The sequence below is a fragment of the Gymnogyps californianus genome, chromosome 9 (genome assembly GCF_018139145.2).
Source record: "Gymnogyps californianus isolate 813 chromosome 9, ASM1813914v2, whole genome shotgun sequence".
NCBI lineage: Eukaryota > Metazoa > Chordata > Aves > Accipitriformes > Cathartidae > Gymnogyps > Gymnogyps californianus.
In genome coordinates, this window is record NC_059479.1 from 22,902,264 (window position 1) to 22,915,807 (window position 13,544).

Genomic DNA, 13,544 nt, shown 5'->3' on the forward strand with positions numbered 1-13,544 from the left:
CTGCAAAATCAGTGCACTTTGGTGAGTCCTTAGTGCAAAGTCCAACAGAAAAAGTAATCCAAGTACAAAGTTGAACGTTTTTCTATTTAAAATGCAAACAGGATAAAATCTGCAGCTTTAGCTCTGCTGTTTTCTTAAAAGAAAAGGCTGCTCACCCCATTCCTGTGCAGGATTCAGCAAAAGAGAGAAAGGTGCTTTCAGTTACAAACGACTTCGACTGTCTGATTCTTGTTCCAAAACATGGTGAGGCTCATCCTGAAGCTCAGCGCTATGGTATCCCACCCTTGCCACCCTCTCTGTTCCCATACCAGGCCAGGCCAGGCAGTCAGTGTCCCACAGTGCGCAATGAGAGGCTGTCTGGCTTTGAGAGAAGGCAGGAAACATCAGGAGTCACCCCAAGATAAACCTGTTTCCCCACAAGTTCCATCTATCTCCTGCAGATCTAGGAGGAACACGTAAGGTGCTGACAAGCCCCGAGATTTTGGCTCCCTCTTAAGAGTTAAATCTATTTCGCTGTGACATGAGCTATTCTTCCCAAAGCAGAGATCAGCTGGTAGCACCTCTAAACCATGGGAAGCTTATGAGGGCAAAGCTTTGAGCTGGTGCTTTGGGTGGGGGTGAATTTGCACCCCTCGCCCCCATTCACAGGGGATCATTGTGCACATGTATCCAGCCTGTCTTTCTTCTCATAATGTGCTTTCATCTCTCCTCGTTCTAAAGAAACCAGTGATCACTCCACCCTGTCGTACAACAACTGTAGGGCTATTTACCACTTTGAAAGGAAATCCCATGTCACAACCCCTAGGAGCACAAGGAATAATGTCCGGAATTCCTTTATCTGTGACTAGGCCTGGCACACAGTCTCTTTCCCGTCTCTTAAGTATACACAAATATATTCTTTTCTTTTGTCAAGGCAATGGGCCCAGATTTTAATGATGGTTTATTAAAAAAAAAGGCTTTGGCATGACTCTAGAACAAACGTTCTCTGACTTTAGGCCCTTTTGTTCTTCAAGGTGAAAAGTGACTGTAAAGAATAAGGAAAAATGAATCACTGGTCTTTGCCCTCCATAGTAAATTTGACCTCCACTGTTTTTACAGTACCTAAAATTGGTGTCCTGGGCTAATCAGGGAAGTAATGTGATAAGTCTCTCTCCATGGCTGCTTTGCATGATGATTTTGTTTCAAGTGATCAGAATGACTCTTCGAGCATTGCAATTTTTTTAACCCTCAGCTCCAAGGCTTCTGTTCATGTCTCCATGCCAAATTTTGCCCAACTAAAGGTCATACTTATCAGTTTGCAGAGCGATGGAGTAAAAGGCACTAATGGACACTTACCAATTCTGAGGGCAATGCTCCCCTTGGATGAGAGGATGGAAAGGAGTGAGACGCGGCATGTACTTAAGTGCCCCCCATGCACACGGGTCCAGAGCTCTGGCCATTCCCTGCACACACCAGGCCTTGCGGCACTGTAATGTGTTCTGCTCACTCTATGAAGAAGAAGATCAGGGGCTCACGTGGCTATCTGAGACATCCTCCAAGGGCTGGCAGATACAGGGCATCTCTGTGATGCTTGTGCCCTTCCATAGCATGAGCTAGAAGCCTACAGGGTTACCGGCCGACATCCGAGCAGCACTGGGTGCCTCTGCGTAGGCAGCTGAATCAGGCGCTGACATTTGCCTCCTTCCAAGCCAGCAGAACAATGCAGGGTGCAACCTGGACCATCAGCTCCAGGAGAGAGGGGAGGGAAATCTATAGTAGGAAACGGCTGGGAGCAAGGAAGTTGCAACAGAAATATTGGCACCAACAGTCTGAGGGAGGCAGGGGAGGCAGGCAGGAGAAGGAATCTTTCCAGGAAAAGAACATTTGTATCAGATACTTCCAAAAATAAAATATCATCATGTTCTAAATATTGGCAGCAATGCTGGCTTGGCCCGCCACTCTTTTCGGCACTCTTGCAAATCATTTTCAAAAAAGTGTTTATGATCCTTCACTTTTGAGTTCTCTCTTGCAAAAAGAAAGACACATGCCAGTGAGGGACCACAGAGCAGCCCCAAGTGATTCATGGCACCCTCTTCTCACTGGGTGGTGATATTAGAAAGCTGACAGCCTTGTTGCAGTACAAATAACTCACCAGCTGGAGTTTACTGGCTCTTTTATTTGTATTCCTACAGCACACAGGCAATGCCAGATGTGCTGTCCCTGATTCATGTATATTGTGTTTGATGTCTCTCATCAGAATCAACCCTGGGCTAAATCCAGAAACTAAACTGTTTTTAGCAGAGATAAATATTTAGGCAAGTCTGTGATTGGCAAGAACCTGTCCCTCCCTTTGCATCCCCTTTAAAACTGAAATAAAGGTAGCAGCTCAGAGTGTGAGCACATCAAAGATCTTGTCTACACAGGAGGAACGCGGTGTGCTCTCACTGCCGACTGAGCAACTGCCATTTAAAAAGTCTCCAAAGGAGGGGAGAATTTGGCAAGAAAGGACTTTCCAGAGGCTGAAACCGGAGCATTTACACAGCATTGTGTCTATGTGCTGGACCACAGCATCAAATTAACACCTGCTCTTATCTGTGTACTGTCAGGCTTTCTCCTGTCTCTAGGGCATGACAGACAGTTGTTGATAGTAGACGCTGTCATGGACTCTGACAACAGGAGGGGAATAAATTACACTGCTTGCCCTGCCTTTTGTCAGGTGTGGATGTGTGTGTAATAAGCTGACTTTAGATGCCTGTTAGTTGTAAGTCTTGATTTTCCTTTGCCCTCTGTGCTCTGGTCCACAAAGCGTGCATATAACACAAAGGTTTCAGCTGTAGGACAGCATGTGGAGAAGCTGTATACATGGGTTTTTCCTTGCTTATTGACAAGCTCACTTATTTCTCCACTTACTGAGTGACCTACAATATGTGAATAAATCCAGCACACCTCTCTGTGATTTGTTGCAAGGTCTCCTGAGAATGGCCTCTCTTTCCCATGTTGGGATCTTCCACAATTCCCGCAGCTCTGGCTTGCCTGTCCTGCCCACATCATAGGGACTGCCTTGACAAGAAGCCTTTTCAGAGCAGGAAGGGTGGTCTGGCTGTGCAAAGCTCAAGTGAAGGGGCTGAAGTAGAAATTCAGGGTGGCTCTTCTCTTGTTCAAGTCAGCGATTTCGTTGTGGCACAGCCCATATGCCGGTTAACCTCCAGTACCATCCTGCTTACAACAAAAGTACATGATACTCTGAACTCCTAAGGGAAATGACTAGCTCTATGAATTCAATTCATGCAAATCAAAGTAAACTAGTCCCTTCCATTTCCCTGCACTGTCACTTTGCAGTCAGTGACAGTGATTTAAGGCCACCTTACTCATGGCTGGGCTTTTATTTCACAGCTTTGTTTGCGCTTGACCTTAGTTTTCCAGACTGTCCGATGCAATGAGGAGATGAGCCCATATATTACAAATCATCTAGGCTAACGATGATTGTAATGGATCAGAAATATTCCTACCCTCCCATGTCAAAAAGACTCATGACTTCACCAGCATTGTCCCAGAAGGGGAAACTCACTTCTATACAGACATGTTCTCATTATAAAGTTGCTGCATCACTCTTGAGTGTTTCAAAGAGATGAAGGCAACAAAACTAGAAGGCAGTTCTTATTTTCACCAGCCCACTGTTTCTGACTTCATGCATGTCTATTCCAAGAAATGCTGATTTTGGATGCAGGTACTATGGGGAGTACACAACCTGACAGTGTTGATATCACTTATAAAGGCAGGCAAGCATCACAAACTTAGCACAAAGTACCCAAAGTCCTGGGTAGGGGGGTTCAGGAATACCTCCCTATTTTGTATCCCGCCTGATATCTGCTTTTGAACGAGGTCAGAAGAGATTGTTATTCCCATCAGAGTATTGCTGTGTTGAAATGTGGAATTTTTCAGGAATTTTTCATTAACATTGGCTCTGGCAGATAAAATATTGGCCATGCCAAAGACAACATGCTTGGGAATATGTTGCTCTTGAGCACAAAGATACCGTACCCTTAGCACTGCAGTTCACACAGCAAATGGATTGCCCCAGCTGACAAATAGAATAATAGCCATGAAAACTGATAATGCCCAGGTATTTTGTTTTACCTATATATTTTCATTTTAATTAAAATGCCAGGATAGCATAGTCCAGTGAAAACTCATTTATGTTGTTCCCTTTTAAGTGAGAGAAACCACTCAGTAAGAGATTAAGCAATTGTAATTCTAGCTTAGCCTGGATGTAAAGATCAACTTTCTAATGCTTCAGTAATTTGATCTTTTTTAGGTGGCTTAACTACACATGAAAAGAGCCAGATTATTGGTCATGTATATCCAAAGCAGTAGCTGAATGAGTGCTACATGTTCAGGAGCCTTTCCGGGCTGGCTTCACAAACGTACTTTGTTCCAGGGTGAGTGAGGAATTCATGACGACCATCATCGATAAACCCATCTGGTCCCTGGTCCTTTGGCACTGAGAGGTGTCTGTGACAGTCATTCTGTGAGGCAGACTTCTACCTCACCAGCTAGGCATGGCCAGCACACCTTGATATCTTCCTTACCCTCCAGAAACCACCACACAGAGCTTCAGTGAGACATTTTGGTTCCTGGGGCAGCTTTCTGCACTATAGGCTTCTGTCCCTGCTGCCTCCTGCTCACTTCATTCCCAGAGACTTGCAGCCCCCTTTTTCCTTTGGCATCCCCTTCGCAACCCCACTTACACTCAGGCAGTGCACTTCTGTCTCCTAACCCTAATCCTAACCCCAACCCTGAGCCTATTCCTAACCCTACACAGTGCCCAGGTCCAACACTGTTCCCACCTGGGCTCCTTCTGTCCTGTTGGCTTCTGTCCTGCCAAGATGCCCCAGCAGAGATGTCTTTGTACCTGCTGGAGACAGAAATGTGTACTTAAAGTAAGTACTTAAAGATCTGCCTGGCCAGCTGCTTGGGAAAACTAAAACGTTTTCCAAAGAGGAACAATGTCTCTTTTTGTACTTCTTCCCACCCTTCCTCAAGATAAAATCTTAACAAATATTAAAATAAGCATTAGAGGTTTGGTCGCCAGATATGAGAAGAGAAGATGCATGAAATGGGTTGTCTTGTCTGTATGTGTGTGTGTGCCATTCATCTTTTGTTTTCTGCATGGTTATGCCCACCTTCTGAGGGCTTTAGAAGTGAAGATCCAATATACTGTGTCCAAAAAAGAGAAAATCTTTTGTGGAAACTGATTCTTAAGCCTCAGCTTAAGAATTTAGCTTTGTAGGTTTGTGTAGGTGCAGATGTCATAGCAAAACATCCATGGCTGAGAAAGGACAGTGCCAAAATGGCAATAATAATAATCATAATCATAATCATAATCATAACAGTCTGCATTTCTAAGATTAGTTGCGAGATGGCTTACAAAGAGATTTAGCCTTGCAACATGTTTGTGAGGTTGGTAAATAATTGCTATTATATGCTGCTGGAAACTGAAGACAGATAAGTATCTTACCTAAGGTCATACAGGAAGCCTGCAGCACGGCAGGAATTAGAGCTCAAGTAAATTGGCTCCAAGTTGTGTGCTGAGCTGCAGGATCATCCAGGGAAAGGCCCTCTTCAGTTTCTACAGGAGCTGGAAGGAGCTGGCACTAGTGAATATCTGGTGTGGACGGCGGTGCCCTCTCCTCCCAGGGTGGCCAGTGTGGCAAGCGCACGGGGCAAGGAGGAAATAGAGTGCAACAGTGTATTTTGAATCCTTGCTGCATGCGGCTCAACTGCAGCTCTCTCCTCCTCCCAAAAAGCGTGTAAGTTCCAGAACAAGTGAGCTCCTAGCGAGGGGGATTTCTCCTTTTGCTTCTCAACTTTGATAAATCCAATATTCCCTTGCACTATCTGATACCTATAATCACCTTATTTCTACTGGGGTGAAAGCAGTAAGAAAACAAATGGGCTATAAGGGTGTGAGGGCTACCTTCCAAGGAGGAGGGGAAACTCCTCCTGAACGTCAGCCCAAACACTCAGTCGCACTCCAGGCTCATTAACCAGCTCTCCAAGAAGTACCTCCAACACAGATGTGCACAGGGGAGACGAGAACAAACTCTCAGTCTGGAATCCTTTAACTGTAACAGACACTCAGCAGGGGAATCCATTAGATGGGAGCTGAAAATTAGCTTTGCAAATTTCTCTGTGCCAGAAGACACAGTCAGAATGAAAACCAAGAGGCTTTTTGGAATATAGTTGCAATTGAAGTGACACTGCATCCATTTGCACCTATGCGTGTTTGCGTGTGTGTGTGTGTGCGCACGTGTGCGCGCATTTCATTATTCCTCTGAGGAAACTAGCAACTTACTGCATATGTGTGGGCCAAGAGGCTGAGGGAGGTACCGCCTTAAAAGAAATTCAAGAAAAACGGTAGCCTTGCAAGCCCCGTGCATCACTGCCATGCACCTGGTGGTACCCAGGATGTGTAAGCAGGCTCTGCAAGCCAGCATTAGCAGGGAGCGGTGTGTTAGACACACCTTTTGGATGGGACAGGCAGCATTTCAGAAGCAGGCATCACACTCTTCAGACTGTGCAAAGCTGTTTACAGAGGGCAGGGTAACAATGACTGATCTAGTCTCTAATCTTTTTCATCTGCTTGGCTCTGTTCCCATGCAAAATAAGTGAGAGCATGACATGCCAGTGCAAAAGAGCAACAGCCAAGCCCAAGTTCTATAGGAGTCTGTCTGGAGGACAGGAGAGAGATTAATTTCTAACCAAGCCTATCACAGTGTGCCAGTCCTAATCCTTACAACCTTAAATGCCTCAATATCCTTGTAGCTTCATATGGCTTTTTCTCTGGTGATGGAAGTGAAAGATGAAGTAAATCTACTGCATTTCCTGAGCTGCTTTTTCTCTTCAAAACATTTATCCCCCCGATCCCTCCGGGGAGGAAGGGAAGTGCTAATCTCCCTGATTTACAGAAGAAGAGCAGAGGCACAAAAGCAGAAAACATAGCTGTGCTGCAGAGAGGAATGCAATGCCAGAGTGCCCAAAGCGCTAGAGGTCTGAGTGGGTACCTACAAACTGAAGAGTGCAGTTCGTGCAGCAACTGAGCTGTGGTCCTGAGCAAAGTGTCCACGCTAATTAGTGCAGTGAACGTGAACACAGCTGTAATTGCCTCAGCTGCTTCCCATCCAGAGATTCTGGGTGTTCCTCTATCACACCCGGCTGCAGCCCCTGTTCTGGAGTTGGTGCTGCCAAAGCCATTGCAGATGTGCTCCAGGTGAGCTCCCCTAAGGTGTTTGTCAAAGGACAGGGGACCGAAGGCGAGTTACTTAAACATCATGGCTTATGTCCAACCCACCTGACATCCTGGTTGATTTGGAGCATGGCATCTGGCCAGCAGCCGCCCCAGCATCTCCCACCCAGTTGAGCCGAAACCCTGCAGACCTGGCCTGGTCTCCTCTGCTCCTGGCCCTCCCACTCACTCCAAAAGCGTCCCTCGATGCACCACCACGTCTGCCTGAAGCACTTCCACGTCAGGCCTCTGCTGCAGAGAGGCTGCTTGACGTGCAGTATGTCTAACAAGACAGCAATTCAAGGCAGAGGAAGACATCAAACCAAATTATGCCTGAATTCATGTTCCTAAGAATGTAAAGGAAATGCAGCCAAAATGAACTATACAACCACAGCAAGTTAATGTATGCTCGTTTGTATATCAGACCATTGTCCAGGGGAACTCTCAGTTTCCTCTCGGGATCTATAATGAATAGACCTATAAGAGAATGTTATGGTGGCAGAGATTTCTCTTTTCCTACTATTTAACTTAGAACAATATAGAATCAAAACAAAAAGGCAGCCTTTCAAAGGCTAGCAGTACAATACACACTAAAGGACATCACTTCGACCATTAAATGACAGAGCACAAGAGAGACCTTTGCCCTACATACACTGAGAACTCTCAATTCCTTTGTTGTATACACTGCAAGAAGATCAGCGTATGAGATAGATACCCTCCTTACATCCCACCAAGCCCAAGTGTCACTACTTTGCTGTCACTACTAGCAGATGTCAAGACCAGAACCGAGATAAGCAGAAAGATTTTAAAACAGGAGCGATGACTAAAGGAATTAGGCTGTTCTGGGCTCTCCTAATGATGCTCTTTAACTCCTTTTACTGTCTCTTTTGAAATCTGATTAGCCTAGCTCTAAATTTAAGGAGACTGTGTATGATGACACCAGGCAAGACCAGATATATTGATCAGTGTGGGAATTAAAGAATCAGCAGCCCAAAACAATGGCTCTGCAAAGCATTAGCTACCTGATTCATCAAGGTGAAGTGTTTATCCTGAACCATAATGGTGATGGCTTTAATGATGTCAATATTAACTATCATTGCTGCTCCAAGGATGCAAAAGAAATGCATAGAAAGAGTTTAACCACTATATCAGAAATGTCCAGAACCTGTAATAGCAATCCCAGAGTTGTAGAATAAAGCCTTCAGTATTTCCATCATACAGATTGTCAAGCACTGGACTCTGGATTAAAGATTACACTTGGCCTTTTGTTCGGGAAAAGCGCTAGTTCATCAGTAAGGTGATTTTCACCTATCAATTGCAAAGTGTGGTCGCACTAGGTGTGACCCAGGAAAGAAGAAGCAGCCACCTGAGGAGAAGGGGTAGTGACAGCACCGTTGCTATTTGAGTGCACATCCCTCTATCCCCTCTCTGGTTGCTGTTTGAATGCACATCCCTCTATCCCCTCTCTGCACAAGGAGAAAATCTTTAGTGGCTTTTTTTATGCAGCAAACCAGCCCCTAAAGGACATTCGGCAGTACTGCACTGGCAATGCGAGCTACCCAGGGCACTCGCAGACCCTGGACCAGCTAGTTGTGTTTACAAATGGATCTGATTTATGCTGGTAAGAGATTCATGCTGTCAGCTTTGTGTCTCATATTTCTGGCCAAAATGATTCTACCCAGTCATTTATCTTACAATGATTATTCCTGTTTTCTCAAGCAATAGCTGCCTGTTTCTGAAAGACACCTTTATCTTTTTAATGTAAACTGTCTTGAAGACAAGATTTTTATATAAAAATTTCAGTTAAATCAGGAAGATGTTGAGACCAAAATTTTTAGGTCAAGTGGTCAGACTGAGGGACGTCCCAGGCATAGGTAGACAGAAAGGCAGAATGGCAAAGTTGCATTGCTCAATGCCAGACACAAATCCATGTAGTATTTAAAAGTCTACATTAATGTTTTAAAGTACAGTGATACTGTGAGATTGAACAGTGGAAGAGCAAATGGCCTTGAACGGCAGCTATGCAAACTCTACTCCATGGAAATCAAAACTAGCTCAGTTTTAGCTTTTCCACTAATCCCACTTTGAGCACAGAATTTTCAGCTTTACTGCCCTGATTTTCTCAAAAGTGCAGGACAGGTTTGGCAAATGAAAGCTGAGATTTATACCCAGACAAAACTGTCTCCTTTCCTCTTTTGTCCTTCTGCCAGCAACTCTCCAGAAAGCTGAAGATACTGTCACGAAGAATGTTGAAACAAAGTGCGCACATATTCTTGGGATGGGAAAAGGAGAGCCTTTCTCTTGGGAGCATTAGTCTGCGCTTGTAGACTTGGGGGATGTTGTAGTGCCTGTTTGTGGATGCCTGCCCTAGATGATATTGTATACCAGCTCTGACATGCTGGATAGTACATTAGGAAAAGAAGGCTAGTAATTTATTTTTAATAACGATGTAACAACCGTAGTTATGCACAAAATTCAGTAGAGATCAACTTCAGTAACCAGAAGGCACACTACTTCATGATTTATTAAATTCAATTAATAATGGTATTTCACCATGTAGGTTTGAACATTACATTTCAAATGCAAAGTAGACAACAATAAAAAAGGCAAAGCACATGGCTAATTTATACCAAATATTTTTATCCTTGGTATAAAGATCACAGTCCAATTAATATATTGTGAAACCCAAATTTCTTTTAGGGGTCTTTCTAGCTCCTCTTTCTAGTCTAACAACGCTCTTCTGATACAAGCCATAGCATATAAACAACCAACTCTACTGGTCTTTCTGTCTGAAAAGTCTATAGATCAGAATAATCCCATGTCTCCATAATACTAAGAAGAAGAAATCAGTCTTGTATACATCCTCCTTCAAATGTAATGACAAAATTTCCTGATGGGGATTGCAGTGTACAATACTGTCTGGAGCCAGATGGGGGGAACCTTTGACATACCCTGCTCAGCAGCCTGCTGTCTTTCTGAATTCACCTTGCCCAGACAGTTCCTTCATCCCAGGAGTCGTGCCATACTGGGTCTTCTGTTTTGACCTGCACTTCTCTTTCATTAGGGCAGGGTGATATTGCCCAAATTGACCCAGAGAGCGAAGCTAGCCGTGTTTATTTGACTTGGTGAGAAAGCATGAGGAAACAGTCCAAATGCAAGCACAGCCTAGAAACCCCAGAGCAATTCCAAACCTATAAATATGTCACACTGAAGACTTGGTTTATCTCCTTTCTGGACGAAGTCAGAACCTGGTGTATCAGTGGATTAAGTAATAAAACTGTTAACAGGATCATTAGCGTCCTCATGGTAACAACTGGGCATTACTTTCCCAGAGACCCACAGTATCATTATATTTGGAAAAGTCATCACTGAATGGGATGATGAGCTGTGAGAAACACACAGCTCTTTCAAAGTGAGATGGGCCAACTGCATTGAGATTGCAGCCAGAGGAGGCTCTGCCCCAGGGAATCCCTCCCCATTGCATGCTCCGCTCGGTTCATGCTGACATAGGATTCTGGGGATTAATTATTCTCTCTGGTAATTCCTGTTGGGCCAAACCCTGTTCTCTTGCCTTAGCTGTTGCTCTGTCCTTACTCAATAGAAAATTTGCCGAGACTGAAGGAAAGTTGTTTTAAGCTTGAGAGCCTCCAGGAGGCTTAGCAGAATGAGATCTTTAAAGCCAAAATAAATGTGAAGGGAGAGCATACACTGGAGCGTTCAGGAATAGCAGTTGGGGTCGTTGTGCTGCCTCACACAACTGGATGTTGCTGCAGACTCAGTGCAGGGGCCACACACTGGCCTTCCTTCATCATAGGAAAGTAAGCAGGTTATTCAGCTTTCTCACAGTGAATTTCCACATCCAAAACAAATCAGGATTCTCCAGCAAGATCAGTAAAATCTCTACCTTTATAAAGCATGCAGTGAGAGAGCAGCTTTCAGTCAGTTCTTTTCTCACTCAGGTTCTACCACAAAATGTATAAACAACCGTAATAAAATAAATGTTCTCGGTCACACAAAGGCAAATTCAAAGACAGGCTATTGTCTTCAGCCAAGCTACAGCTTTAAACCTGTGTAACTGAGAGCAAAGCTTGTCCCAAGTGCCTGAACATGAAATGAGAATAATCCAGACATCATCCATTTGTAGAGAAAAAAATGTGGCAGGCCAAAAGGTTAGCCGATTCTCTCTGCTTCACACCATGTAATAGCTTAAATTGTGTTTAAAAGGTTCTCAGGGTGACATCATTGTTTACATTCACTTGAATCATCCTTTAATTCTAACAGTACAAAACCCTTTTAACTAGCCAAATTTGCTGTTTAGCTCTGTCCTGCTGTGTCATGCAGCAAGAGCTGATACAACTTCCTTGCCTCATATACATCCAGAAAGAGATCTGGGAAAAGCATTTCTCCCCACACCTGGGCACTGCATTATTATTTATTCTGATATTCCTCATGGGTTAAGGAGCAAAGTAGTACCTGTGCTTTTAAGTAGTGGATGCTCATGAAGTCCTTTCCCTTATCTTTGCAAATTAGCAATGACAGTATTAATTCAGGAGTGAAGGGGCAGTGAATGGAGTGGGTACCCTTCCCTGAGTGGAGGTGGGGGATGTACCTAGTGACCCAGTGCTGGACAACACGGCACCTGTGGGATTTATTTTTCTGCAAGGAAAGACAGAGACCTTGAGGTTTGCATCTGATAATCCACAGTGCTTTACTTCCCTCCTTTCAAACACAGTCGCATGCCTCTTCCTGTTAAGGGTTCTGGGCAATCTCTTCCAACAGCCATTTCCTGTATGAAGGCGTATTGTAATTAGGATTGCCCACAAGCAGGGTTTCCAAATGCTACTGTGTGGGCATGTGTTACGGCCCCTCGGGGAGGCAGCTTCAGGCAGCTGGAAGAACAAGTGAAGAAGCAGAGGGGAAAAACACGTTTTATAACTCCTGGAGGACACACTGTAGTAGGCATCTGCACATTAAAGGTCTGAAAAACCGACCCCTGCGCAACCCAGCCCAATAGCTACGGAAGCCCAGGCTCAGTATCGGCTTTCAGGGATGATCCCTATGGCTACAAAGGGCCAAAGTGAGCCCTTCCCAGTAGCTGTGAGGGAACTGAGGATGAGAACTGGGATTCTGGGTGGCCCCACGCTCACATCATCCGCTGCAGGCTTCTAGGGACAGGGAGGAAATTGCTTTAACTCCTAAATTATTGTATTCAGCACTGATTTCAGTTAATGAGATATGAGTTAATGGCAAACAGGATGAATGCCTTACAGAATAGCTGCTCCTGTGTATTTGTGTGGAGTATCCCTGTGAGCAGTCCCATTTTACTCACAGCTACAGAGGAATAGGCAAAGTACCCCCATGGTGGTTGGTGCTTTTCCTGCAAACTGACCTTCGTGTATCTGTAAGGAAGAATTCAAGGTGTGCAATTTCTGAGCTGCGGGCTCTAAGGAAGCAAATATTTTGGCTGAGGTGTTTTAGATTCATGGCAATTTTGTAAAAAATGGAACAGGTAATGACTAGGTCAGGTTTCCTTGACCCTCAAATCAAGAACAATCCCAGCAGGGCTGAAAACTCCCCTCTCTACTTCCTTGGCAATCATGTTCCCACAGTTCAGAAAAACACAGGAAGATCTAAGGAAACCTATGTGGAAATGCAGAAGACAAAGGCAAGTGATCTGAAAATAGAAGGCTGGTCCCTATATTTCCTTTACATTCTGGGCCTGAGTTTAGTTTTTGGCTGAATTTTGAAATCTTGGGGACCATATGCTTTTGCCATTCCCTGCAGGGCACAAAGGAAAACTGGCTTGTTCAGCCTTTCATCATTCGAAGGGTTAGACAAGGTTCTTTCCTTCTTGCTCAGTAATGTCAAGGACTCCTCAGTGCTAAAAGCTTTACTGCTTAGAGCCACAACAAAAGCCCTGAACACTGGTTACACACACACCACGCACCGGCTGTGACTCCTTCTGCATTTCTAGATATTGGGGGGGAAGGCTTGCAAAAATTGCTTCTTGTAAAATTCACTGCAGCAGGAAGACTTAGTGCATCTGCTTGCAGAAAGCAAGAGATTCAGCTGCAGGTCTCAGGCAATCCCACTTTGGCTTGCCAAAATCTCTGCACCAGGCACAATTTTAAAGGCAAAATTCGTTTTGCTACAGGGAAGAGAGACTGTGCAGACTCCTGTTACGGAAAGGCTGAGAAATTCCTCTTGGCTTTTTCTAATGTAAAAATTCAAGGAATCCTGAGCCCTGAGGGGAGTTTAGGAGACATCCAGGAAAGGGGGG